Below are 25,801 nucleotides of genomic sequence, written 5' to 3' on the forward strand. Positions count from 1 at the left end.
AACAATAATTATCACAAGTCATTACAGCTTGTACTACAAGATATATTACAAAAGACGATTCATCTTGTGGCTGATGTGTAACAGGGTTGTCCAAATGACCTTCGAGGCACAGTTCCAAACCTTTCAGAACTGGCTATCTAACTTTCTGGACAATAGAACGTGTAAAGTAGATGTGAATGGGGCCCATTCAGGGTCTTTTTACCTGAGGTAGGAGTCCCGCAGGGAGGGGTAGTTAGCCCTATATTATTTATCATGTATGTGAGTAATATGCCACTGTCGGACCTTAATTTTGGTTTTGCATCACAATTTGCTGACGATGTCGCGGTCTGGAAAAGCGCCCCCACTCCTTCAATAGCAGCAACAAACCTCCAACCAATCCTGAATAATTTAGAAGAAAACTGTCAAAAATATAGAATAAAAATAAATATTCCGAAAACCCAAGTAATATTATTCAGCAGATTAAATAAACTGAAAAAAGATCCACCAAAGTTATACATGAATGGATCACTTTTACAGACTGCTACTTCGGCTAAATTTCTAGGATTAACTTGTGATACCAAATTAACGTGGATACAGCATACAAACAATATCCTCATTGGAATCTGGAAAAGAGCAAATTATGCAAAAAGTCTGTTAGGAAAAAAGAAGGAAAATCACCCGATAATATAATTAATAAAAATCTACAAAACATACATTAGACCTATAATAGAATACGCATGTTCTACCTGGATAAGCATAACAAAAAAAACAATTACACAAACTACAAAAAATACAAAATTCAATTCTAACTTCAGTTTATAAAGTACCACTTAGTACTTCATGCACAAGTATGCAAACATAGAGACAATATCTGAAAGACTCTTGCATAATGCACTAAATTATTTTAATAAGGATTGGCATAAAAATGATTTAATGTGTGATCTCGACAGATCTACGTACATGATGAACATAGTCCTAAGTACCTCTCTCCTATGAAATATAAAACAAGCTGGCCACCAGACACTTAGAACTGGTATAATATTCGGAACTTTTTCTTCTTTTCTCCCGTTAAATATATAAAAATAGATTTAAAAAATATAAATAAAAATAGTAATGAAAAATAGAAGAAAATAAAAAGCATAAACCAAAAAATATATATAAAAGAAAAAATAAAAACATTTTAGAAAAGGCACATCAAGACAATACATGGACATTGTCCTGAAAAGGGCCGGAGTACTGTGGGTCACTCTGGCCCTAAAGCACTACAGCTACAACATAGTAGTAGCCGACATAAAAGTTAGAAGTGGAGGAAGAAGTCTCGTGCACCTGACCATCCTGGGTATCTAATATCCAACATACCCAAATACCCACAAAGAAGAAGCGATTACTCAGGCAGAAATAACATTGAGCTCGAACAAAATGTTGTTTGAATTTTAAAAATATAGCATCAAATTGGTAATAAGGTAAATATCTTGAATAACATGGTAAATATCTGATACTGAAGATATTTGAAGATACTGATACTCAAAAAGATCGTTATTGCAACAGACAAAAAATAATCTGTTTAATATCACAGAGAAAAATGTGACAAAATCTTATTGTTTAAATTTGGCTGAAAGTTTAAAACAGTACTGCGGATACTTCAAAGCATGAACTCTAACATTTGTGAAACTAATTAGATCTTATAACAATAAGAGTTATAAATTATGAACGAACTTGTTTTCTTCTCTTACGTTGTATATGATAAATAAACTGTGAACACAATATTACTGTGTTAATATGTCAGTATCATGGTGGTGGCAACGTTTTTTTTTTGCTTATGTTTTTTTTCTTTGTATTACAAAAACTGATCTATAATCAAAATGATTGCAAGTGTCTTTGATTTTAAACAGCCTACTGTAGTCTGGTTTGTTTCAGCCAGCTTGTGTCAGAGCTATCGGCTGTGTTCATCGAGGAGAATCGAACCCAGATTTTAGCGTCGTAAGTCCATAAAATTATTGCTGTCACACTAGGGGGAATTTGTTTCGGATAGGTATGCGTAGCTACATAAGGATTATCTTCACCAGTCGTAGCTAATTTTTAACTAATATCTAGAGTGAAAGTTGTTTGTCACCATTAAGATTTAACCATTATTCTCACAGCACAGTAACAGCCTCACTGTAGTAGGTACATTTTTACGGCAATCGGGCTCCAACCACGGACCATCGAATCCAAAGTCCCACAGGCTAACCATATGACCACTCTCGTTTGTCAACGTATTCCAACTGAACTTTAAACAATAAAAAGTGGAAACAATGACGTATGCATATATCAGAACGTGTATTGTATCGATTCGTTATTTTTAATCTTTTCAATCGTAGCCTAGATAAAGTCTATGCATACATCAGAACGTGTATTGTATCGAGTCGTTATGTTTAATCTTTTCAATCGTAGTCTAGATAAAGTCTACATGAAATAATTCAAAAAAGCTAAACAAATCTTTCAAATAATAGATTTTGTGATGTTTACAAACAAATTTTGACATCTGATGTTAAACGTTACAAACCTTAAACATCTCATGATGCATGTTAAGTTTAGATCTGTCCATTTGTTTGTTTGCAAGCGCAAACTGCAAAATGGATCATTTGTGATCTACCTACCACAGGTATCGAAACCCGTTTTTAGACCTTGCCGCTGAGTCACCAGAGGGCACTAAGTTTAAAAAGTTTGGATAAAACAAGTTTGCATCTTTCTAGTTAATCTTAACATACAATCTACTAAATCAAATATAACCTGTGTATTTGCTGAATCGAGTGTTCTGTTGTTGTTTTTTAGTTACAAATAATTCTCTTCGACATGGTTTTACCTGAAAAAAAACAAACCATTGAAGACAGCTACGTTTTATTTTACTTTTTGGAAAACCCAGCAGGAAGTGATGTGATACATTTGTGTTTCAGTGTAAGAAGAACAGACAAGCAAACAAAGAAGCACTGAGGAAGCCGCTGATTGGTTAATGTGATGCAATGGTCATCTGCACAAATACCATTTGAGAAAATAACCCTCATTTCTTCATAATCTTCTATTCACTAGGAAACATGTTGGTACTGCCGATCACAGACCAAGGTCTATTGATAGCACAACCTGTGGCTTCCTATTCACATCATTTTTAGACTCTTAACGATGAAGCTTTTCAACCTTAATACGTCATTTCAAGTGAAGCCTTTTAGTAGCAGTGAAAAGATACAAAGTGTCACGTGAACCGCAAAATTTTCAAATGATTTTACACAAACAGAACTTTTGGTTGTATACGTATGTGTAAATATCTATACCTTAAGAGCGCAGATATAAGAGAACCTACATAAACCCACATGTTTAAATACTGTGTCTTGCGTTTTTGGTTCAACTTGCGGCATATGCTCTAATAAGATTATTCGGTAGTTTAAGAGTTTCAAAGTAAATTTCGTAATTATACAGTAAGAGTAAAACAATTTTATGCGTAAAAGAAAAGCACAAAAAAACAACAACTAATATATAGAGAATACTCCGTAAAAGATACTGTTGAATAAACGTACACACAGAGCATTTTATAGTGAAATGTAATATTTATGAACGATATAATTGAATTGTAAATATAATAATTGTGGATATAATACATTATGTTCTGCAATTCAAATTCACTTTCAACATAATTCTTATGGAAAATAATACTAAATATCAAAATACTTATGCATATTTTCTGTGAGAAATGTTACATTTACTTACAAAATAGCCCATTATTTATCAATTACTTCTTCAAGACTCGTATCATACTCTAAAACTAACAGAATCAACAGAAAAAATCATCGGAAAATAAACCCTGTAACCCTTAATAAGTATGCAACTATTTCTGTTCTCATAGAACACCAAGAATACAGAAGGAAAGAAACTATTTCGTAAACTATCAAAAGATTTCGTTAGAAACCCTGCTTTGTTAAATATCGAAAGGTTGTTTTTTATAATGATACTTGTCATGGTTGTATTTTTTATCAGAAGCTCGAGCTCACCTGTCACCACACTCGCATAAAATAACTTATTCCTTATATTTTCGCGACTCAAAAGTATATGTGATGAACAATTTGACTTTAATGAAAAAACAGATTAAAGTAATATGTTCCTCAGATCTTTGCAGAAGAAAACCTGAACACTGTAGACGACACATCATACCCAATAATAATATCTTTAAACTTTACTTTAGGTATAAGTGGTTAAAGATTATTTCTTTCTCAGACAATATAATCAAGAACTGTTACTGCCTTGAAACCAATCAATTAACGAACATTTCATTCACAAAACCCCCAAGAAATCGTACATATTAAAGTCATTCCAGCACGAAAAGTTAAGAGAAAATATATCAGAGCCCGAGACACCCACAAGTCTTATTAACGCTTTCATTGTATCTTATTTGCAAACTCTTATAGACTGTCAAAAGTTCTAAGCTTCACCCTCGAAACAAACCAACCAAACAGTAGTGTAGAATATTTCATTTTCATTTCCAAATGCGTCATTTCCGATATTGTCTGCTTGAAGTGCAATGAACTCGAGACCGTTGTATTAAAACCGTAAGATCTCAGATGGACTCCTCAACTCTGCAGAAATTAAATGACACCAGCTATGATCTTGTCACGAAATACTTAACATTTTAAAACAGCGAGGTTTCAGATTTAAAAATAGTTTTGTTAATACGTCTCCCACACAAATGAATATAAAGAGAACGCGAGTAGTGACGTTTGAATCTTAAAGCACAAAATGTTTTATTCAGTATTTTCAACGTTAACGGTACTTTATGGATTGCAAGAGTTAGACGGCTACGTAAAAAAAAAAAAAAAAAAAGCACACAGAACGTAAACAATCGTTTCTAATTTTAAAGTGCTGTACAAACAAACCTCACTTACATGGGCTGATCTTAACCAATTTGTTGGATTTTATAGAATATTTTATACAGGAAATTTCCTGGTGTGCCGCTAGACCGCTCGCGAGATGAAGTGTAATTTTGCTTTTTGAATTACAGAAACAAATTGTAAGAAAGTCAAAATCTAAGAGAATATTTTTTGCTCATAGCAACTGAAAACTACGTTATGTTTCTTTCCAGATAGATGTGACGCAATCGTCGATAAACCGGCTGAGAACAGGTTTTTACTGCGAAAAGAACTATCCTTTTAATTCTATGTAAACTGCACAATGCACATGTTGTACTTTCATAGACTGAAACTTACATAAAGTTAATAATTACAGTGGCTTCATAATACTAGGTAAGACGAAACTGAAACAGACTGCATACGTCGTGTTGGTTTTCAATTATTAAATATCATTTTTTATCAACATAGAAAACCTGGCTTGTTCTTCTTCCCCAGCCAACTCCCAACCCACACGCATACACAATTTCTAAGGAAACCGATGACTATATACATAATGCTAACTAGGGCAAAACAAAGTTAGCGTACATAATTTCGTATTGGCATTAAATTCTTAAATGTAATCTCCATCAGAGTAGGAAATATTTAGTCCACTTTCTAGCTCTCCTCACAAAACAGGAGAAACCTCCTTCTGGACCGATGTAAAGTTTTTCAGGGCCAATTTTAGGGTATCAAGATATCCCTGTCGATAAACGAAACTGTAGGTTACTTTCATGGGCATATCGTGGGCATGGGCATAAAATACAGCCCGTCCCGCAAGTTTTCAAATACTTATAACGTTGTTATTTCATTCTGAAAAAAAAAGATATATTTTTTGTTATAACGAACTGTAATAACCAACGTGATTCTTTTCCTGTTTTTATTACATCATACGATGTGTATTTTGAATGTTTATGACAATTATTAGAGTATTATATATGTGTTTCAATTCGTTAGATTATCTGTAATTCGTATTCTGCTGAGAATGCCATGAAAATGAAGTACATGTATATTTCTCTTTTGATTTTTTTTCTAAATCAGTTTCTTCTAACTGATCAAAATTAATTAATCAATACAGAAATACTTACGTTAGGAGAGTATAACTGAAAGTAATACAAGAATACAATAAAAATGCCTAAATGGTGGCAACAAACATCACATGGAAAGAAACTTTATGTTAGTAAGAAACATTATTCGCCGTATATAAGTACGTTAACACGCATAAATAAACAAATACACTGTATAACATGAAAAGTAAATACAATCTTACTGAAGCTTACACAAAATGATGGATACGCAAGAAATGTGTTCACGAAAAAGTTAGAGTTTATTTTGAGGTGATTGGACTTTCTCGATTACAGTTAATAACCTATCAACAATTAACTTTTGTAATTATTAAATATACTTTCTCGACGTAACCTCATAAACATACAATGTATTTGTCGACATACTCTCTTCTTTGTATAACGTATTTCATTCATCTTTCCGTAAACTTCACCATAACAGTTTTGTAAAAGTAAGACGTAGCGTTACGAATTTAACTACTGACAACTACTCAAAATACATCAGATATCTGAAAAGCCGTCCACGATGACTGTCCGTGTGGTGAAGGTCAGTTCATTATGTTTAGTAAGAGGAATGTTTGTTTGTTTGGAATTAAACACCAGGCTATACAATGGGCTATCTGTGCTTTGCCCATCACGGGTATTGAAACAACTAAATAAATATACATCACATTGTTCTAAACCAGTTTTATTTGCAATTACCATTATTTAGCTATGTTGCGTCTTACCTATTGGAATTTATAACATATGCTTTTACAGTGGATAGGACATAACTTATGTCTAATTAGCTAACGTGTGCTCCACACAGTAGCTTAGCGAGAAGAAAGCTTCGTTCGATTGAGAACATTCATTGCATTAAGTGGTAGACTTCTAGTTAATTTTTATATTTATTGCCCATACAAATAATTCATAAAACGAATTAAGTGAAAACTTTTACGGTATATAATTTATTACGGTTGAAGGAAATTGCTTAGAAGGACTGAACTTATGGACTCAAGCAACAGTTTAAAAGATGAAACTTATAAATAATGAATCATTATTGAGTTAAGTACTCAACTGTCTACGATTTGAACACACAAGGCTTGAGGGCTACTCTACATAGTTGTTGGTATTTAGGTACACCGATGTCAAACAGATAAACCATTGTGTAGCTTTGTGCTTAATTCAAAAAAACAACAACAGATAAACCAAATTACACAAAAGGGTAGATTCAGAACTGCTAAGCACAGACTAAACAGACTACAAAGAAAGTGTATCTAATTATCTTTTACTTTCGTGGTAATCGGAAGATATTTGTACCGGATAGACTGTGACGCAATCATGAGAACAGTGGTCGATACCCATGTTTTAGTGCGATAAGAACATTCGTTTTAATTCTGAGTAAGTTACACAGTAATGATGTTGTAACTACAAAAAGTAAACGTAGGAGACATGATTATTATAATCTTATATAATGCTAACAAAGTCAAAACCCAGATACAGTGTATACTCTCTTACCAGGAATGCGCCAAGACCCTGTTTAAAGTATGAAACCCTGCAAGAAATAAGACGAAACATACATACTAGCTTCAGGCCAGGGGCGTATACAGGATGGCACGTAAGCATATCTCCCTATCCGTAACTCTATGCATAAATCCGGATTTGGACATATTCAGTTGAATATCTTGCTGTTTATTTATATAGCATGAATGTTTAACGTGCCCCTTGCAATAGTAGCCCAGTTTAAGTTCCCGTGCTGCTTGAGGCTTAAGAACAAAAGTTAAAGTAAGTAGGCTTTACCCCTCTAAAACAGTTATCATAACTTTACGACTTTAAGACATTCATATCGTTATTAGCCGAACATAAATGTAGAAAATAAAATTACTTGAATATGTCTGTGTAAAGATAAATGTTCAATACCAGTTACGAAAAGATGAAATACATCGCTATTTAAATTATTACATAGTCAATAAATAGTATGCAAACATTATTATACTTCATGCATTAAATAAAACACATTTTTGCCCTGTCACGTTGCGCATGCGTGCAGTCACCTTTCTCTCTAGTTTCTTCCATACTGTACGACATCGAGTTGAAATATTCCATTATTTTATCATACTTTTGCGCCCCCGCTAGTACAGCGGTATGTCTCCGGATTTGCAACGCTAAAATCAGGGGTTCGATTCCCCTCGGTGGGCTGAGCAGATAGCCCGATGTGGCTTTGCTATAAGAAAAACACACACACATCATAGTATTTTAGCAAACTATTCAGATAGTTGTAAAATATCATTAAACGGCTCGAAAATACTGTTTGTTTGTTTTTTGCCAATTTAAATCCTGTAGCATCACATGATTTATACTGTCAATCGTAAAATGTTATCTATGGTCAATGTTTTTTTTTTCTTAAATACGAACGAGTTTATCGCAAAAATCAAGTTATTCCAGTACCGAAACGGCTAAAACGTGAAAGGTGTCGAGCATTGCCAGTTAGAGAATTACTTGTTTGGTTCTAGAGAACTGTCTTTAGCGGTAATCTAAGTTGTTGACAAAGAAGCTTCAATACCAGTTTATTAGTCAAATGATTTAAGCGTCCATGAAAACGTCATCATCTTACAAGTATAACATTACATTTTGTTTTACTATATTTCAACTTACTACATGCTCACTTTGAATGGATCCCAAAACCAGGCCCAGCATGGCCAGGGATATAAGGCGCTTGACTCATGGTTTGAGGGTCGCGGATTAGAATCCCCGTCGCACCAAACATACTAACCTTTTCAGCCATGGGGGCGTTATAATGTGACGGTCAATCAATGAGTAGCCCAATAGTTGGCGATGGGTGATGATGATTAGCTGCCTTCCCTCTAGTCTTACACTGCTAAATTAGGGACGGCTAGTGCAAATAGCCCTCGTGTAGCTTTGCGCGAAATTCAAAAACAAACAAACAGGTAAACCAACGCCGCCAAAATGTTAAGATGCCCAATTTCTTATTAGAGGTTAATCTACAAACTAGAAATGTGTATTGAGTGAGATATGATTAAAATTCATTATGAAAGAGTGTATTTGTGTGTATTTTCTTATATCAAAGCCACATCGGTTTATCTGCTTAGTCCACCGGAAAGAGGAAGAAGGTAAAGTATTTGAAACCATAATTTGCGCATCCCGTTAATTGATACGTTCTGTAACGATTTTGTCACTTCATCGCAAATATTTTCGTTTCACAGAAATTTTTAACAAATCATTAACAAGTTAAATACAAGCCAACAAAGTCAACTTGATATCAGATAAGTGAAACCGAAGATGGAACAAGACGGTTAAGATGATCAGTGATTAGACGTAATACGGTCGAAAATGATTACCTTTTATTCATTTTGTACATTCTATATCCCACTTATGTTACTTTAATAAACGTGACATAGTATTTTACCTGTTTAATTATTAAAAAACAAACTCGTTTTCTTTCGAAGTTTTGGAAAAATACACGCTATGGGAAAGCATTTATTTGTTTTTATTCTTATAATTAATTTTTCAACCTAATATTGAACATATAAAGTGCCAGACAATAAGGCTACCTATTCCTATTTGCCAACGTCTTTAATTTAAAAAAAACGAAAATAAAATAAAAAAATACATCGTAGAATGAACGAATTCCGCAGCTTGTACTCTAGTCGCGTTCATAAAATAGTATAATAAAACAGAGTCACTGTCGCTAAACTATGGTCGTACGGGTACAAAAAAACAGATAACATTGTTCTTAATTCACCTGACCTAGTTAACACATTTTTAAAGCTTGAATTAAAATTGACCTGAAATTGTTCATTGTCTTGCCACCAGGTTCGTTGCTAAATTAGTGAATATGCCGAAAGGATGATCATAGCTTGTATTACTTTGACTATGACAATAAAAATAATCGCTACTAGAAGAAAAAAAAACCTTTCCTCTCTGAATAATAATACCAACATGTTACTTCATCCAACGCTTTGCCGTGTGAAAACATACGTGATGTTTTTAAACCGCTTTGGGCGTTGTGTTGCTTGCGCTATGGAAATGCGCTTTTAACTGTGTATAGAATATTATTGTCGGTTCATAATATGTGTACTATTATCACATAGTTATAATACTATACTATTATTTGACATATGTTACTTGAGTGAAATATAAATTAAAGAAAAAATACAGCTTACGCTTTACCACAAAATAAGTAAAATAAATTACACCTTCTGTTCATAAACTATAATATTGTAAGTTCCATTTATTCTTACCGTTTAATTTCTTACCGTATAATAGCGTATTTGGAAGAACGTGAGCTGCATTGACTCATTTGTGGAATTATAACACTAAAAACAGGGTTTCGATACTCGTGGTGAGTACAGCAGAGGTGGCCTATTGTGTAACTTTGTGTTCAACTACAAATAAGTAAAAATATTATATTTACTACAAATATTATAAAAAAATTACTCAATTACTTGTTAAGCACGCTGTTTCTCAAATCTCTAGACTTTTCTTTCTTTGCAATAATTTTTAAAAAAGTAGAGGAAACTCACTGTTCAGTTAATATAAGACAGCCTGTTAAACATACGATAATTAATCATTTTTTCTCGAAGTAATATCAGACAATACGTAACCTAGATGTAAGATTATGACAATTCGGCTGATCAGAAATAAAGCCTGTAATTACTTAATATTCGATTCTTACAGTGGTTTGGCGAAAAGTTTTACTGCTTATAATGCTTAAATTCAGGGTTCGATTTCTGCGATAAGCAAAATAAAATATAGTTAACCCATTGTACCTAAAAACAAACAAACTTCCAGTGGAAGTTTTTTAGCATTCAGTTCTCTTTTGCTAAACAACAATTAGCTGCACATATTTATCCGATAACTATATAAATAGCAAAATTCGTTTTGTGCAGTTTTGGAGACAAATAAAAGAAAAAAGAACATCAAAAATTAACACAAATACAAAATCCTAGTTTTAATCAGAGTTACATTCATGTTTTGATACACGTAGGCCTGTTGTCGTAAGTCATATATATATAAATTATGTCAATACACAACACCCACCCATACACATTATATACGTAGAAATAAACAGCTTGCATTGACCAAAATGATCTGGTCTTTATATACAGAGTTACTGGGAAGAGTGGGGGGGGGATGCCACTTGCTTACCCTTCTACTTCCCTGTCTTCTTCCATGTATTAAGTATTATCAGCATATTTCCATTTTTAGATAAAATTATTTCTTTCAAAAATAAATTATTTTTAAAGTGTGATCGATATATATTTATATATGTTGCAATTATTTATTTTGGTATTTTGTTTTAATTTTTAAGGCAGAGAAAAAGTAATTCAGGCTTTACTTTACAGCTATCAGTGAGAAAATGAAACTTTTTTTAACTTTTAAAATAAAATTCTGGGTTCCTCCAATTTAACGAGACCCATACTTATAACTTTAATTTAAACTGACCTGTACGTGTTCACTGTTCTGTAACCAGGTTCATGTTTGTTTTTTGTTTTGAATTTCGCGCAACACGGGACCGTGGTCCATGTATTGGATAGGCATGGGTATGACGTCATTAGAGGACACGGATTTAGTTACAGTGTCAGCTAGCTCGTTCCTGTGAATACTGATGTGGCTAGGTATCTAGGAAAATTGGATAGCAATAAAAGATAGATAAAATGGTCCAGCTCTTGTTCAATATTGACGCGAACAGGGTAAGAACTATCGTGAAGCGATTCTAGGGCTTCCAGAGAGCTAATAGTCTGTGTAAATAGTACAGTTGGTGTACTGCATAGGTTCTACGTGATCCAGGACAAGAGAAATGGCATACGACTCGGCAGTGTTGTTTTGAATTAAGCACAAAACTACACAAAGAGCTATCTGTGCTCTGACTACCACGGGTATCGAAACCCGGTTTTAGCGTTTTAAGTCCGCAGACATACAGCTGAGCCACTGGTGGGTACTCGGCAGTGAATACATAAACTATAAATAGGATCCCGTAAGCAATCACCAAATGACAACATGTCATGGTAGACCCACGGAGTCACCTGATTTCGAACCATCCATATATTCTGGAATAAAAGAATGGTTCGAAAGAGGTTGGGTAAAAAAAAAAGGTGTTACTTCCAATTGGGAGTGTCACCTTCTTTATATGACTTAAGAAAATATCACATTTGAAGATGGTAATAAATTATGGTGGAATGAGCAAATTACTGGGGAAAGCTGCGTTATCCAAGGATAGACCCAATTCATCAGTTGTGCCTTGATACAAAGGTCAAAAGAAGGAATTGCAGACAATCCATTCTGAAAGATCATGGTCCGCTGGTAAAAATCGAAGTTTGATAGCGTATTTATAGTGAAAGTTGCTAAAGGCGGGGAGGGTTATGGGACTCAGAGCACAAACTCTGGACTGGAAAAGTGCTGAAAGCCCCGGAAGGTAAATGGGTCCAACATTTTCAAGGCCAAGGTTCTGGCAGATTCATAGTACAGTTTGAATTGATTGAAGGCACGATGAATTTTGAGCGTAAAACAATGAACTGCTCCCTAAAAGGTAGAACAGAGGACACGGGTGATGTTCAGTGCTTTGACACGTATCTGATTTATGTGAGGAATGAAAGTAAGCCTATGGTGAAAAATAAACCCCAAGAACTTCGCCGCGAGGACAAAAGTAAGAACAATATCATTAAGATGGAATTCAGGATGGGGGATGTAGACCCCGTTAGTAGCAAGAAAAAAAGCTGAAAGTCTCCGCCCAAGACTTGATGGCTAAGAAAGCAAGGGTAGAGACAGAAATGCTGAAGAGATGAACAAAGTTCCCGCCGAGAGTATTGGCGATGCTCTATACATAAACAACTTTCTGGCCAATGAAGAGCAACATGGAAAGGGAATGGGAAGCATACCTCCTATTGATTTTCTAAATATTGTTCCATAAAAACAGCTTTCATAAAGACCCTTACTTGTGCTCGACAGGATTAATTTCACAACTAACGTCTCTTCTATCACCAGTTCAAGAAATACTAGTTGTGAGCTGAATCAAAAATTCCTTTTTTTTTATGTTTGACTTGTCAAGCACGGGCACGGGATCTCGGGAAAGAAATGAGGTTAGAAATAGTGAGATACCTGCTAAAGGTATCCCAGGCCTGTTTCTGAATCTTCTGTGCCAGATGGCAGGCTAGAGACTATAATAAACGAGGATACCGTGGGAAACGTTTCTAGATTTTAGGCAAAGAACAAACATCTGTTTGAACAATGCAAACGGTTACTGCTTCCATATAGTTAATAACAGATGATAAACTAATGACAACAGGATTAATTTCCAAGAGAAAAGTGAAAAAGAGCCTCTCGGCTTGGTCCAGCTTCCACCATGACACTCAGGTCAGCTGACATCGACCATGCTCAATCTCCCTCAAAACTGTAGGAAAATGATCTGCCTCACAGGTCATTGTCAACCCTCCAAGAGAAACGAGAGAAAAAATGAAGGGGAACAGATAATATATTAGTAGTAGTAAAAGATTGACTAGGCACATGAAAGTAGAGAAACCAGAACTGAAAAGAGAAAGGTCGTGATATAACAAAACAACCCCTCTCATCCATATTAGCACTACTCCAGAGGGGATTGTGTTCATTAAAATCTTCCAAGATTAAAAAGAGAGACGGCAACTATTCTAGCAGAGCATTAAAGTCTGATTAATTGCAAGTCTCTCCAGGAGATAGGTAGAGAGAGCAAACAGGGATGGTATGACCTAAGGAAATATGGATGGTTACAGTCTTGAAGGATGTATCGAGAGGTACAGAGAGAATGGTCACGCACCTCTTGACTAACTTTGGAGAGCCAGCAATCTCCTCTAATTCCTTCCAGATAAAACAAAGGAGACATTTGCTTTAAACGTTGACAAAAATGCATTATAATAAAATGAGGTACAGGTGCAGCATGGTGTGAAGACTACTGTCCAGTGTTCTAAATGTGGTCGCTTACCTATGAGCTATTTTATATTATTTTATTTTCATTAAGATTTGGAGGATTTATAATATAAATAATATATTTTTATAAATATATTTATAAATATATATAATATCCAATGTCCATCCACTGACTCCACCCACCATGGAGTTCTGCAAAGGGACGCACTACAATGGCAAACAAGAACATCACGTCAATGCTAGGGCTTCGTGAGCATTATGTCAGAACGCAAGTATTAGGTACAATGTCCATAACACCCATTTAAAATGACCAACACTAGTACTCAGCTGACCCTAGCCCAACAGAACCAGCTAAATGACCATGGGAGTCCACCCCAATGCTTTCTGTCTACAGGAATTCAAGGCCAAAGGAGTGTGATGCAGTGCTCCAGACACCACTCAACTACCAGTTCCTTCTCTTTATGGTCGCTAAGCACAGTGAAAACGTGGGTTGATGTTTGAGTCCCAAAAGAGGTAAACTGAAAATACAGAACTTTCCCTGAGATGTCTTCTCACCACGTACAGCCTCAAGGAACATTAAGCACTGTAAAATATGTTATGAAGAAATTGAAAGTGTATCACACAACCTCAACGTTGTCTAGGTTAGGTTGTTATAGAAAAGTCTGTGCTTGAAGAAGCAGAAGAATCACCAGAGAATCGATTGTGAAGTCACCAGTGATACTGAAGGAACTGCAGACTTCAATAGCAGCATCTGAAGTTACTGTACACATCTTGACAATATTACGTACCTCACAATGGAGAAATCACTACTGACAAAGATGTATATTGGATTGCGAATGGCCTATGCCTCTAAACATTTCAATAACCCAACAACATTGTGGCAGAAAGTTGTATGGTCAGATGAGGCTAAAATATACTTGGGAGAGAGAGGGGTTAAATGACAAATAGTATGTATGGTGGAAACCCAACATTGCTCATGACCTGGCAATTAAAGACATAACTGTTAAGCATGTTGGTGAGCCCTTAATGATGTGGAGATGTCTTTCTGCAGCTGGCACTTGAGAACTTGTACTTATTCAAGGTATCAAGGAGAATGGAAAATATTCACAAATGTTGGAGGTAAAGCTGAAGAAGTCAGCTGAAAAACTAAAACTCCGTAGAAGGTTTACAGTTCAAGAAGACAATGATCTCAAACACAGATCAAAGACAAGACATGGATGGATTCGAAGAAACAAAATTAAAGTCTTTGACTGGCTAATCCAATGCCCAGACCTAAAGCCACTCGAAAATCTGTAGAAAGACTTGAAAATTGCTGTGCATCAAAGATTTAATTTGAACTTTCAAGAATTGAGAATATCTACAAGTAGTAATAGCCAAAATATCTCCAGCATACTGCCAAAGCCTCAATTAAGTATTAACTGAATAATTATGTTATAGGTGAATATTTTTACAACACGTGTTTTCAATACTTTTTGTGTTATACTACTGAAGTGAGTAACCATGCACCTTTTTATTATTTCTAATAATTAGATACTAGTCTGAAATTAATGTGATAAGTATTTTTGGGCCTTTAAATTATGTCTTTCACAAGAAAATAATTAAAATTAATTACCAGGCAGAAGAGTAAAGATTTTTATAATATGTATTAATTAAGGCTGAAAACGTTATACGACAGCAATGAAGTAAGTACAAACATGTCATTTACTTGGTGGAGTTTCTTTTTCTAACATTAATCTTACTTTTGGCAGAAATGTAAATATTTATGATACTCATTTAACTGACAAATATTTCTTAAACAAATTCACTCAAACAGATATAGTTAGAATATCTTGATTAATTAATGATATTAAAGAAAAATTACCTTGTGTTTATCTTAGACCTCATGAGAGTGAGAAATGAGTGAGGATGTCAAGACAGCATGCATGTTACATTATTCGCCTTGCAGGTTAATTGAATATGTTAGATTAGAGTTCTAGAAGTTTGTTTGTTTGGAATTAAGTACAAAGCTACACAATGGGCTATCTGTGCTTTGCCCACCAAGGGTATCAAAACCAGGTTTCTAGCGGTTGAATCCCGCAGACATACCGCTGTGCTACTAGAAGTAGACATTAAGGAAGTAACGGGGAGTATGGGTAAATGGAGTGTTGTTATGATCACAGAACACGAACCGTTCATTGGAAACAACTTTGTTACTCTCAACACCAAAAGTCACTTTCGTTTGATTATCCATTTAAACGTATATCTGAAGTGGGAAGGAGAATTCTTGCGTTCCTGCCAAATGTCATGAAAAATGGCTCAACTGGTTCTTCATAATAACTTGCAGCTTAAGACACCAGAGAGACAAACAATTCTTCTAAAGGCACAGGGACAGATGTTCATAGCAATGAGCATTCATTCCAAGACAGTGTTGGTTTCCAACAAACTATTTATAGTTCCGTTTAAGACTAGAAAAATAGTCAAGTGCACTTATTTCAATACAAAATAGGCCCGGTATGGCCAGGTGGTTAAGGCACTCGACTCGCAATCCGAGGATCGCGGGTTCAAATCTCCGTCGCACCAAACATGCTCGCCCTTTCAGCCGTGGGGGCGATATTATGTAACGGTCAGTTCTACTATTCGTTGGTAAAAGAGTAGCCCAAGGGTTGGCGGTGGGTGATGATGACTATCTGCCTTCCCTCTAGTCCTACACTGCTAAATTAGAGACGGCTAGCGCAGATAGCTCTCGTGTAGCTTTGCGCGAAATTCAAACCAATCAATACAGAATATTTTATAGAACTATAACATAAAATGTTCTACAAGTGAAAATTATTATGAAAGAAATTATGAATTGATAAAACATATTTTAGGTCCACGCTCGCAAAAACATAGTACGGAAAAATTGTTGGTACATTTGTAATAGATAAAAGATAACTTAAAAGTTCACGTTAAATTAAAAGATTTAATACACATTTGTTTAATACAGTGTTGAAAAATCTATCGCATAATTATTGAATTCTACGATAACGTCGTTATTTATTGCATATTTAGAAATTTTCAAACTGCCCAACATGTGAGCTAAAATGTCGGCAATAGCCACATCTACTTTTAAACTACTGCCCAGAAGAAAGGTCCACAAGGAAGGCAGATAGATCGAAGCGACCTCTTTATGCAGCTCTTTAAACTCAATAACAGTACAGACTGTCACTTTTTAATGTTTTAACTGGTGCACAATGGTATCACCTTTCGAATCACGATCGAATCGCAGTGTGATTACTAAACACTAGGCTACACCGGTTCATTTATATGTTTAAAACCATCATAAGAAACATTGCAGTTTCTACAGTAACCTTCAAGCTCATTAAAAGCCAGAAATTAAGGGTAATTATTGGTTAAGATACTTGAAACAAATCAGCTTTTACCATTTTTTGATTACAGTTTCTCTGATAAGAAAATAACAACCGTATGACAATAAGTTATTTTAAACAGAACTCTTTGTTTTTGTATCAAATTTCTTTAAAACAAATAAATATTTTGGCATTATAAAACTAATAAGATTGTGTTCGACATTGTTTGGCCAATAGACCTCTATATAAAATAAAACTGTAAAGTTTTGTAATAAGAAAAATAAATCTCTTCACAGACTGAAACAAAAAAGAAAAGAAACGCAATCAACTTCTATAGCAGATGATAACATTTTCAAAGATTATGGGATGCATTTGTTTCTAACAAATCTTCATACGAAAAGACAAGATGAACTGTTTATTTAGAATTGTCGAACCAATTTAATTGACGAATATCTCTGTATAGTTATCTTTTGAAGTGATAGATCAGAGGGAAGGCAGCTAGCGAATAGCACCTACTAACAGTTCTTGGGACATTCTTGTTTGATCAAAATAATTGGAGTTGGGTGTCAATCTTGGAGCACACTTACGGCCCTAAAGTGCGGAGCTTATTTTTTTCGGCAACGGGACGCAAACAAGAAACCCTCAGCACGCTAATCTTAGATCACTCTTGGCCAGGAGTTGAGAGGCATTGCTTAGAATGAAGAACATTAAAAACATATTTACTTCAAACACACTTGTGAGACAAGGATTGTAAATGTGTTTATTATGTAAGAATAAAGCTAAAGAATCAAAGCAAATGTGTAATAAGCATAAGGATACCAAATGTGTAATAAGCATAAGAATGCCAAATGTGTAATAAGCATAAGGATGCCATATGTGTAATAAGCATAAGGATGCCAAATGTGTAATAAGCATAAGGATACCAAATGTGTAATAAGCATAAGGATACCAAAGCTGTTCTTACATTGTTAATAACCCGTTTATTTGTAAAACTTTCTAGTATACTCAGTTTAATGGGTCAAGCGTGTTTCTTGTGCTTAAAGGATTCTTTAATCACATCACGCCGTCAAGAAACCCACTCCGCACTTTGACGGTGAAATTCTACTAGCTACTTCGGGAAGAATAATGGAAACTTTTACGTCGCATATGCTAGATGTCTTCATTCTAATCTGTCGATTTAAAATAACAGAACAGTTAAGTGTAGGTGGATTATATGCAGCTTTACTCGAGATTCGAAAACAAAGAACTAAATTTGATTTAGCCATCTTTCGGCACTTTTGGGAACTAAAATTACGCCTTCTTCTCACATTGATTCGGTTTTTAGCGAGCGTTAACTAACAGGCTTTCGAGAAACATACTGGCGCGAAATAACCTCTCAATATGCTATAGATCTTTATAATATTTTATTTATTAAATGTCTGGCTCGAAGAGAAAGAAGATCACGTTTAGTCGAGGATGATAGTTACTGCTGTATGCTGTAACATAGTTGTTTACGTTACTTTGTTTTAGTGGTCACACATAAAGATAACCTCGAACTTTTATACTGAACCAGAAGGGTTGGCTGCAACTGACGTGAGGCATTCACTCTTCACAAGAATGATGCAATTTCACTCAAGGTACCCCAGAGTAATGTTCATGCAACACTTATAGGGATGACGTAACGTGTTCTATTATCGATCTATCTGGGCTGATGAGAGCTAAAATGGTTCTTAGTTGCATTCTTTCGCTAATCAATATTATACAGTACACTCTTGCTGATACGTTTTAAGTATAGTGGAAAGTCGAAATTATAGGAGATAATGAGAGAGAAGAATACAAATACACACGTGAGAAAATGACAAACACTTGAGAAGTATAACAAGCAAAACAAAACAATCACAAATGTGTAACCATGGAAACATTAATTAAAATTATATTAATTACACCTTTTTACATTGGACTTCTGCTCTGAAGTGAGGTTTTGTTTTTATGTTTGTAATTAAGTACGAAGATACGCAATGGGTTATCTGTGATCTACCCATCATCGGCATCGAAGCCTGGGTTCTAGAGTTTATAACTGTTCAAGCTATTGTGACTATAAATTCGTCACAGAATTAAGTTTTTCAGTTGGCCCCCTTACGTTGTTTTGTTTTTTGTTTGCTATTAAGCACAAATCAACACAAGGGGCTATCCGTGTTCCGTCCACCACGGGTATCGAAATGCAATTTCTAGCAGTATAAGCCTGCAAACATACCTCTGTGCTACTGCGGGACACGTAGTTTTAAAACCTTAAGTAAAGTTGAAAAATAGTCTGAAAGTCCCGTACATTGAAATATGTACATTAAATGTGCTACAGTTGGTAATTCAGAAGTATTTTATCTTCTCGCATTATTGACGTACAAAACACAATAGTTTATGGTAACGACATCTATAGCTGTTACTGGAAACTAGATCCGGCACTAGCGGTGTGTGTGGGGGAATGGCCCCTAATGAAAAGTCATAGTCCTTTAGTTTAATGCCGTCCATTAATCTAATTTTAGATTTATCTTCGATTTAGTTTCATTGTATTTATCATTGTCTCCCCCTCCCACATGAACTTAAGAAACACTGAATCTAAGACAGTTGGATAAATCTGAGTTTAAATCATTATTACATGTAGTGATGTCAAAGATCTGTGAAATTTCAGTACATTACAATAACCTTTACGGGATTTGTATTTACGACTAAAATATATAGTTAACTAACGGTTTGGTAGTGGCCGTCTAGAAAACAACTGAGCTCGGCATGGCCAGGTGGTTAAGGCACTCGACTCGTAATTCGAAGGTCGCGGGTTCGAATCGCCGTCAAACCAGACTAGCTGCCCCTTCAGCCGTGGGGACATTATAATTTGACGGTCAATCCAATTATTCGTTGGTAAAAGAGTAGCTCAAGAGTTGACGGTGGGTGGTGATGACTAACTGCGTTCCCTCTATTCTAGCACTGCTAAATTAGGGACGGCTAGCGCAGATCGCCCTTGAGTAGCTTTGCGCGAAATTCAAACAAAACAATCAGAAAAGAACAATAAAATAAATATGAAATAAGAATAATTAGAAAACCAGACATATTAGCGGATGTGATTGGCTTCTCCCTTTTTTCTCACGAACTAAACAAGGAGTTTAGATGACGTCATAGATCAGTTCAAAGCCCTTTTTCCAACAAAATGTTCTGATGAAAATAAGAACTTGATCTTCACACATACAAACATTTCCTGTGCACATGCACAAACTCTTGCCTGGAGTCTCAGCTTTCTGATAAGTCGACGGAAATCCTCTAATTCTCGAGTCTGTGGATGACAGTGAAGGTAATTCAAAGAATTAAATGTATTGTGCTATAGCTGTGTTCAGTGTCACTAATGGATGACTTTAGTACCACAAAACGACGGACTATGGCGCTTATGAATTGTTTCTCAGCAAACGGTATTTCTTAAAACATATAAATTTCTAGATTTGATTTTATATTTTAGCACTGCATATAAGTAGAATTAAGTCTTTCAAGACCATACGATTTTCGTTATTTATCCTCGATAAACCTTGTTTGCCCTTTTGCCTTTCCGTGTATTATTTTTAAAATGTATAAAGTTATATTTTTAATGCGTGATTTTGTTACTCTAAAGCTGTGTAAAAGTCAAATACGTGAAACGTCATTGCATACACATCAATCCGTACGTTATTCGTAATAATAGAGATTTGAGTCTTCCATTGAAATTATGGGATAGATATATAACATGAAACTAGTAACCAAGTACATTAGAAACCAGTGTCTATTTTGTCTTTGATCTGTATGTCAGTGTTTGAATATTGCATTAGTCTTCATACAGAATAATGTTGACAATATATTCTTACAATTAGTTTGTTTTTTTAGCAAAGTTACAATAAGTTACTTGCTGTGTCCCGAGCGGGAAATTAAACCCCGGATTATAGTGTTGCAAATCCATAGGCTTATTGCTGTCCCATCAATAAGGAACGATCTTAGAAAGATATGGATTGAATTTTTTTATAATTACTATGCGTTAGATTAAACCTTGTTCATGAGCATTCATTCTGTTACTGTATTTATTAATGATTAATTTGGTTATTTATTGTTTTTTTCTAGACGCATAGCTACAAACTAGACTATCTACACTCTGTAACACAGTGAGAAAACGAACACTGGATTTTAACGTTCTAATACCATATACGTACCGCTGATCCACAGAAGAACAAAGTAGTTATCAATGTTAACTGTTTAGTGCAAGCCAAAACTACAGAATAGCCTATCTATGCTTTGTCAATTGCCGGAAATCGAGCCTCAGATTTTAGCATTATAAATTTGTAAACTTACTGCTAACCAACCAGGAACTATTCAATGTAAGAGAAAATTCACCTCAATACACGTAAATAGTAAACAAAAAAATTCATTTTTTAAACTAATTTCTCTAATGCCATACTATAGTAAACGCAATGATTTAAAGGATTTGTTCATTTGTTTTTGATATTCGCGCAAAGCTACTCAAAAATTATCTGCGCTAGCCGGCCTTAATTTAGCAGTGTAAGACTAGAGGGAAGGCAGCTAGTCATCACTGTCCACCGCCAACTGTTGGGCTACTCTTTTACCAACGAATAATGGGATTGACCATCACATTATAACGCCCCCACGGCTGAAAGGGTGAACATGTTTGGTACGACGGGGATTTAAACCCGCGACCCTCAGATTACGAGTCGAACGCCCTAACCCACCTGGTCATGCCGGCCCCTTTACAGGAACACAAAAGTAAACAAATCACAAATATCTACTTACAAAATTAAATAATCACACACTATTAATTCACAGTGACTTAAAATTGGGGTCTACTTTTTTCGTTAAGCTGAAGTCGTTGGTATTCTAAAGAAACTGCTATGACTTATTCTGTAAATTGCATTTCATATATTATAGCATATTTTCTGTCGTTCTAAAAGATGAGTTATATTGCGGGATAAACATTAACGTTTAATTAAATATTATTAATCTGATTTTAAGTTGCAGATCATCTATAGAACATCAGCTTAATGGCATTTTCAACAACAATGTTAGTGTTTGTTTTGTAAGTTTCTGTATAGATCTTTAAAAACACCTACACGTAAGCAGTTAATAAAACTACACGATGCTGCATTTATGTTTATCATGTGTATCAAACCTTTATTTATACTATATAAGCCCTCAGACTTACCGCTGAGCTACTGGGAGAGAAAAAAGTCTGATAAATGGAATATAATCTGTTTTAAAATATTCTACAATGTATATAGTCTATACCGTAGAAAATTCCGTGTTGTAACTCAATAGCAACCAGCCATAATGGGTCACAATGTGATACATTCTTATCCAAATGCCTTATTAACTTCTGAGAAACAGATAGATGGGTGAAGAAAAAATAGCTATTTTAGCGTGATTATACTATCGAATTAAATAATCCAATAGTACTACTAAAACTCACGTTACTAAAACAATAATTATCATTTCGCTTCATTAGAATATAGGGCTGGATGTGGCCTAGTGGTTAGAGTGCTCGCAATGTTCACCTGAAGAGCACCGGACAAATCAGGGAAGAGTAAACCAAGTGCTAGTGACGTGTGTTGTTGACAAGCAGCTTATCAATTTAAAAGTAAAAACAGTCATGTACAAATGAACTTTGTACAACCTTACTCGAAAATTCTTAAACAAATAAAATCATTAGAATATTAAAAAATAATGAAAAGAAATTAATAATAATAAATTTCTCTTGGTACTTCTGCCGATCGTGTGTTATTTTAACACATAACGACTATAAAAGAATTTACGCAGGTTAAACGGAAAAATTTTACGAGCCAAATGACTGTATATAAAAAGTTTCCTCTAGAATATCGAACTGATCCTTAAACAGTTCAAAGACTAATTAGGGCGTTGGTGAGTTTCTAGATAAATGAAGATGCAGTTACACGAATACTATAAAAAGGAGCTCCTTGGTTCGAATCCCTTCACCAAACACGCTCACACTTTTAGCAGTCATAATACTACGGTCAATATTTTGTTTTAGAGCAAAACCACATTGAGCTGTCGTATCCACCTACAGGGAATCGAACTCCGGATCTTAGCTTCAGTTAAGAGTAACACAAGTGTTAGATTTGTTAGAAATTAGAGAGGAATTTCTTGAATTAAAAAATTAGCTGGTCTAGTTAAATATAAAGCTTAGTTGTTTTTAAAGTTTCTTTTTAAAAGGTTTTATTTATTAATATGCCTACTAGTGGCTCAGCAGTATGCCTTCGGACTTACAACGCTAAAAACCGGGTTTCGATACCACTTATAGGCAGAGCACAGATAGCCTATTGAGTAGCTTTATGCTTAATTCAAAATAACAAATTTATTAATATGTTAAATTTTATTATTTGATTGACTTTTTATATTTTCAGATCTATTTTCGTAATCTAAACTTTTCTTATAATTATCCATAGCTGATGAGCAACTGTGTTTTCAGGAAAAGGAAGTTAGCAAACAATTAACGTAAAATAACAAAAGATCAAGATTAACACCAAATATTACAGATTATAGTGACAATTATTTACATTAATATTTAGTTTGTTGAAATTGAGATTAGAGTCCAGAAAAATAATAGTTATATAGTGTACGGGCTGAATTACTCGTTGAAAGTAGGCGTAGAGTCTAGAGTAATGAAAATTATACAGTGAACTGCTTTTACTATCAGCTTTACTGCAACTTGTCCCACGCTGGTACAGCGGTAAGTTTTCGGATTTACAACGCTAAAATGAGGGGTTAGATTCTCCTCGGTGGACTCAGCAGATAACTCAATGTGGCTTTGCTATAAGAAAACACACACAAATGCAACTTATTTGTCTTATTACCATTGAAAGTCCAAGAGTTCATATATGGTATGACGTAACGTGAATAGTATTTATAGCGGATATGCGTTATATCATTAGAATAATTAGTAAATCTTAAATCTGCAATATAAGCATCCTCACTGCATTTTAAATGAGGACTTATTTATGGTTCCTCGTGATCTTAGTGACTAATGTATAACTGTTACACCGTTCTGTTAATTATCCTATTTAGAATTCTCACAAACTCGGTTATTTTCCAAGAAAGTTAGCTCGACCGAGTAAATACCGGATGATTATTGATCATTCTTTGATGCATGAATCCAGTACCTGGCGCCACCTATCATGTATTATATGATACTACACCCATAGATCGTACAATCTCCAATAGGCCCGCGCGCCGTTGAGTCACAACAGAACTTTTCGAGTGAAATGTGCTGACTCGTGTATACTTCGCTCAAAAGTCAGAGAAAGGAAGACGCAATTTACGCAGCGCCGGTTTCAGATGTTGGAGTGCGTTAAATTACCATATGTGCTATCGTAAAGTTAGAACATTAACTTTCGAAGAGCTTAAATACTTTAAATTATTTCTATAGAAAAATAGTTTGTTAGTAATAAACTTTCGATTGGAGGGTTTTTTTGCCACCGTATAGAAGTGAACCAGTTGACAACTGTTGCTCCAATGTAAGTATTTCTATTAAATATATTTGGTTTTAATTCCCCTCCCCCCCAATGAAAGGTGAATGATATTTTTTCTAGCAAAAGAAGTAGATGTAGGACTGCAATTCCGAATAAATACCATAATTTTGTGTTAATAAATTTCAGTAAGTACTAGTACTAAACATACTAATCGATCTAGTTAAAAACACCATCTGTTGTGCTATTAATTATGAATTCGTTACCAGTTCGTAGTATAATCAAGTGGGGTTGAAACAAGACTGCACACAATATTGAGAGTCGAAATGTCTATTAGTAGATGAATGTCGTCGTAGCAGACGTTTAGTTTTAAATATTTAGATATTTAATAATTGGCGAATAGTTTTTGTTCCAGACAACATTTGCACCACTATGTGTCGTTAAGTGATGAATTAATACTACGCATAACGCTAACTTGAGTTTTATCTGTTCTCATGGATAACAGTTTTGGATGTTACTAGAGTTTCTATCAATTCTCATGGATAACACTTAGTCTTGGATGTTACTAGAGCTTTATTTGTTGTCAAGGGTAACACTTAGTCTTGGCTGTCACTAGAGCTTTATTTGTTGTCATGGGTAACACTTAATCTTGACTATCACTGAGGATTTATCTGTTCTCATAGATAACTTTTAGTCTCGGCTGTCAGAAGAGCTTTATCTGTTGTCATGGGTACTTAGTCTTAGCTATCTCTAGATAATTAACTGATGTTTTAAAAATTCACTAGGTAGTTCACTAATATATTTAGGCAATGTCTAGTCCTGACTATCACTAGATAACTAATTAATGTTATAGATAACTCATAGTCTTACTAATACTAGATAACTAATTAAAGTTATAGACAAGTCCTAGTCTTGACTATCACTAAATGACCAACTAGTATTATAGCTTAATCCTTGCTACCACTGACTAATTAAATCATGTTATAAGTTAGAGATTAAGTCTAGTGTTTGACCTCACTGTATGGCTAATCACAGATAACACAGGTTTGGTTATTATTGGATCATTACTTCCGTCTTCTTTCTTGTCCGTTTATTAACAGGCTATTACGAAACAACCATTTTGCGTCCACAGTTTTGATGTGATA

The 25,801-nt window shown here is 34.8% G+C and overlaps 1 protein-coding gene across 12 annotated transcripts in view; it reads left to right on the plus strand.

Moving 5' to 3' along the window:
* The first annotated feature begins 7,354 nt into the window (after positions 1 to 7,354).
* The window catches only part of LOC143229669 (metabotropic glutamate receptor 3-like), a 62,975-nt gene continuing 44,528 nt past the window's right edge, over positions 7,355 to 25,801 (plus strand). For 2 of the 12 annotated variants that reach the window (XM_076462314.1, XM_076462317.1), the window contains exon 1: positions 7,355 to 7,550. The gene's annotated coding sequence lies outside the window, so the exon portion shown is untranslated. The other 10 variants (XM_076462321.1, XM_076462324.1, XM_076462319.1 and 7 more) reach the window with 9 other exon arrangements.

This window comes from Tachypleus tridentatus, chromosome 10 (genome assembly GCF_004210375.1).
Source record: "Tachypleus tridentatus isolate NWPU-2018 chromosome 10, ASM421037v1, whole genome shotgun sequence".
Taxonomy (NCBI): domain Eukaryota; kingdom Metazoa; phylum Arthropoda; class Merostomata; order Xiphosura; family Limulidae; genus Tachypleus; species Tachypleus tridentatus.